General features: G+C 58.8%; 1 non-coding gene across 1 annotated transcript; it reads left to right on the forward strand.

Annotated features, from left to right (window-relative positions):
• The first annotated feature begins 3,761 nt into the window (after positions 1-3,761).
• TRNAK-UUU (transfer RNA lysine (anticodon UUU)) lies at positions 3,762-3,834 on the forward strand. Its single transcript has one exon. It is a non-coding gene; the product is annotated as a tRNA-Lys (tRNA).
• Positions 3,835-4,692: the final 858 nt, after the last annotated feature.

A 4,692-nucleotide genomic window follows, 5' to 3' on the forward strand; every position in this document is an offset into this window, starting at 1 on the left:
GGAGGAGGAGCAGAACTTGGAAGACCTATATGAAACATACAGCCACTGTGATGCCAGCCAGTGCCTTTACCGGGGAGGCAGGGAGCAGTCAGAAGAGGAGGGGTAAGCCTCCGCAGCAGCAGTTTCCCAGCCTCCTCAGAGGAGGCAGATGCCTTAGCAGTGGCTTGGCCAGATGTCTGAAGGGCTTGCAAGAAGGTGGAAGGACCCCAGGGTCCTGGGTTCTGCCGAGGTTCATTTGTCTCAGCCAGGACCTGGGGAGCAAGGACTCTTGGCAGCCAGGTGGGGCCAGGCCAGGAAGCTCTGTGGGCACTGCCGCTCTCTGGCCACTTTGTCCTTGGGGGGCTCCCTGGCATCACTCCCTGCTGGGGCCTCCCTGCTCAGCAGCCTCTCTGCTTCCCCAGCCCATGGCAGCTGCTGCTGTGCTCCTCGTGCGCTGCCAGCGGGACACACCGCCGATGCTCCTCCGTGGGGGATGCCACGGGCCTGTGGGAGTGTGACGGCTGTGCTGGCCAGAGCACTGGTAAGGGGCCGAGGACCTGGGTGCCAGGGCTAGAGGCAGGTGCCAGGCAGGCCCTGGCAGGGGGTGGTCAGGGTGGGGGTGGCAGAGTCACCCGGGAGGGTTGCGGGGCACAGCTCCGATCTCTCCAGTCCAGTGGGTGTGTGGTGGATGTGCTGACCTTTCTGCCTCCCCTTACAGCATCCAGCGTGCCGTCGGCACCAGGCTGCCCCAGCACCAGCCAGGCAGTGCTGGCATCCTCCCAGGGCTCCCCGGATGCTGGGAGCAGCAGCTCGGTGCTGTCCGGGCGAGACAGGAGGGCAGGCCGCTCCAGGTTCCTGCACCGGCCCGCACATCCCTACAGCCGGCCCTGAAGACCGCTGCTGAGGGCACTGATGCCCAGCCGCTGGCAGAGGGAGTCAAGGGGAACACCCCGGGGCTAGCTGTGCAGGAGCTGCCTGCATGCTACAGCCCCACTGCACTGCCTGCCCTGAGAGGGCCGCTGTCTTCCCAGCAGCAGGGAACCACGCTGTGCCAGCAAGGGGAGGCTTGCGGAGCCGCACAATCTCCCACAGGCTCATGCAAGGGGTGTGCTGCAGGGCCATGAAGTCAGCAGCTAAATAAAGGATGCTCTGCGAGGGGCTGTGCTGATTGACCTGTGTTCGGAGAATGGCCTGCTTCCTGCTCCGCCGTTCTGTGGGGTCTGGTTTTGGGGTGGGAGCTGCGGGCTTCTGCTCTCTTTGACTGTTGCCAGGACCTTCCTGAGAGCTTTCTAGCTAAGGCCAGGCTTTGGCCAGGTGCTCGTCCACGTGCCTGTGGCCTTGTTGTCTCTCAGGAGGCTGCCTGGGCTGACACAGAGGGGAGCAGAAGCATTCTGTGGGAGACAAAGCCAGGGGAGCCTTAGGCTTCCCTTGGATGACAAGAGGAGGGCAGAGTGTGGGTGCTCCCGCAGAGCCCCCAACTCCACAGAGGGGAGGTCCCGTAACCCAACTTGCTCAAGCAGAGAGAGGGCAAAAGGGACTGGAGCTCAGAGCAGGCAGGCAGGATCCCCAGCTTCTGGCATCATCTGCTGGTGGGAGGGCAACAGGGCTAGGCGGCTCAGGTTGAGGTGGGCAGTGGCGGTAGGAGTTGGAGCCAAGGCGTATTTGGAGCCAGTGCTTCTCATCCTGTCACTGGGCACCGACCAGACAGAGAAGAGTTGGGTTCTGTCTTCTTTTCTGCCCTCCACCACGTAAGACAAGAGGCCCCTTGAGCCTTCTCTCCTCCAGGCTCTACGCTCCCAGCTCCCGCAGCATGGGGTTATGCCTCGCCAGGCGTAGGACTTGGCGTTTCCCTCTGCTGAACCGCAGGAGACTCCTCTTGGCCCATTTCTCCAGCCTATCACGACCGTTTCGTATTGTCTGCAGGCTTGCTGAAGGTGCCCTCGGTCCCATCATCCAGGTCATTAATGAAGATATTAAAGAGTAGTGGAGCCAGTACAGTAAAAGAGAGAAACCCTGCCAGCATCCCATCAGGACCCAAGGACTGCTGTGTGCCCAGCTGGTTTTGGCAATGTTCTCCAAGCTGATCCTTCTCTACTGAGGGGAGATCTTTCCTCTCCTGGAGGAAAACTGCTCCTGGCGGTCCGGGAGCCAATCCTCTCCCGAGGGAAAATTTCATCTTAGAAACTGGTGAGGCACTTCTCCCTGTTTGCAATAGTGCAACTGACTGCTCTGTCACAATGGCTGCAGCCCTGAAGGACACCAAAGACGAGAAGACTCTTGTGCTCGGAGCTGTGCAAAGGAGTAACTCTCTCAGGCTCTGCCTAGGAGAGTTCCCAGCTGGAGTCTAGGCAGTGAGCAGCAGGCTGCCTAGGGGAGACACTGTGCAATCTAGGGAGAAAGGCAGATCTGTGTCTGAGCTGCTTCTGCTGGTTTTACCCTTGAGGGCCTTGTGATGCCAGAGCACAACAACAAGCACAGGCAGGTTTTCCATAGAAGTCTGGGATTGCCTTTGTGACCTTAGGAGACAGCGGCTCTGGCTGGGAAAAGTTCCTCCGGCTGCTGACTCACTTGCTGGGATTGTGAGATTCTGATTGCAGCCTTTTCCTTTGCCGGGGCACTTTTTCACTGCCTCCGACCAGGAACAGACTCCTAAAAGGCAGCATTACAATAAATACCGATCCTTCCACAGCAGGACTTCAACACACTTCCACAAGCAACCCTACTTAGAGCGCCACCAAATTGTCAGCAAGTATCCAGGCAAACTTACAGGTGATTGAGCCAGCTGTACTAAAAGGCACCAGGAGTTTGGTAGCAGAGCAAGCCTCTCAGACCAACGCCCAGAAAGACTGCATGCTGCTGCTACACCCCCACCCCCATTCAATGGGATGCTTGTATTTTGCCTTCTGGGTAGCATCCTGCCAGCTCCCTAGAGATGTGAATTCAAAACATTCAGAGCCATCCTCTCCAAAACGGAGAGCTGCTGTTCCTGAGGCAGCCGTGTCCTGCCAAAGCCCACCCTGGCCCTGCCTGCACCAGCCCATCTACCCACCCTCCCCTCTCCACAGCGGCAGGCTCTGGGCCCAGGGTCCCTGCCCCAGGGCAGAGACACAAAGCTCCCCAGCACTGGCCATGAAGCTTGTGCTTTTTTCCTGCTCCCTGCAGGGTCCGAGCAGCAGCAGAGGGCTCACACAGAGGTGCCAGCGCCTCTGCCGTGGTGCCGCCCCGGGTGGGGATGCTCAGGCCTGTGCAGAGGCCTGGGATATGCCTCTCCTGGGCGAGCTGTGTGTGGAGGAGGGACTGCTCTCGTGCTGCCTGCCCCACGGAAAAGGCGCTGCAGTATGGACACCCGGTGCTGGGGGGCCGCAGCACCATCACTCCAGCCACCAGGAGGGGCTCAGGAGGCACCCGCTCTGCCAGGACCTTGCATGGGAGCAAAGGGGCAAGAGAGCCCTCCAAGTGCTGGCATCGGGGCTAGGGGTTTGTTAACAGCTGACCAGCCCAGGGTTTCACCTTGGAAGAGCCACAGCATTCCCACCTGCGTCCTGCACTGCTGAGTGGGAGTGAACTCCTCCTGAGACTGCAGGTCTGACGTGCAGCCTGGCAGCAAGTACCTTCTTCGGAACAAAAATGTGAACGGGAAATGTTAACCCAGTCAGCCCTGCAAGGTATTCATTGCTGGTCTAGGGTTTTCTTCTCTCTCTCTCTGTAGACCTGCTCAGAAAGCCCCTGCTCTGCCAATTAGGGCTGGGCTCCGGAGCTGGGTGTCTTTTTCTTCTCAGCAAGCCTGGATAGCTCAGTTGGGAGAGCATCAGACTTTTAATCTGAGGGTCCAGGGTTCAAGCCCCTGTTCAGGCGACAGCCTTCCTATTTACTCACTGCTTTCCCCTTTGCACAACAAGTGGCACTGCCAAAACTGAGGAACCCCAAGGGCATCCTTAGAGCCATAAATAAACTCTTGGCATCCAACTCCTGTCTCCCACAAAAGACGCAAGCTCTCTCTCTCCTTCCTCAAGCACCTCAAGGATGAAACCAGCAGAGGCAGCTCTGACACAGATCTGCCTTTCTTCCCACATTGCACTCTGTCTCTCCTAGGCAGCCTGCTGCTCACTGCCTAGACTCCAGCTGGGAACTCTCCTAGGCAGGGCCTGAGAGAGTTACTCTTTTGCTCACCTCCAAGCACTCCTAGACTTCCGTGTCCTTCAGGGCTGCAGCCATTGCGACAGAGCAGTCACTCGCACTGTTGCCAACAGGGACAAGTGCCTCACCGGTTTCTAAGATGAAATCCTCCCTCAGGAGACGGTTGGGTTTGATTTACCCACAGGAAGGCCTTGAGAAGATGAGGAAGGAGCAGCAAAAATACATCTTGCAGGACAAGAGCCTAACAAAAGCAGTAAGTCACAAACTACTGACGTGGGGCTTCTCTCCCCACGTGCAGGCAAGGTGAGCGCCCTCCCCGGGGGATGCATCCCAGCCCTCCCGTGCACCAGAGCCCATGCAGACAGTGTGGGGAGGATGCCCACGCAGCAAGAGCCAGAGCCAGAGCCAGAGCCAGGCAGGATGCTGCCCTGGTACCCACTCCCCAAAACTGGCCTCCTGCTCTACCGCCTCTCTCCATGTAGCTCCATGGACACTGGGCCGTGGAAGGGGCACAGCCTTTCCCTCCGGGCTGGGACAGAGCTGGCGACTGGGGATTAAAGGGCAGACTAACATGGG

This window comes from Dromaius novaehollandiae, chromosome 8 (genome assembly GCF_036370855.1).
Source record: "Dromaius novaehollandiae isolate bDroNov1 chromosome 8, bDroNov1.hap1, whole genome shotgun sequence".
NCBI lineage: Eukaryota > Metazoa > Chordata > Aves > Casuariiformes > Dromaiidae > Dromaius > Dromaius novaehollandiae.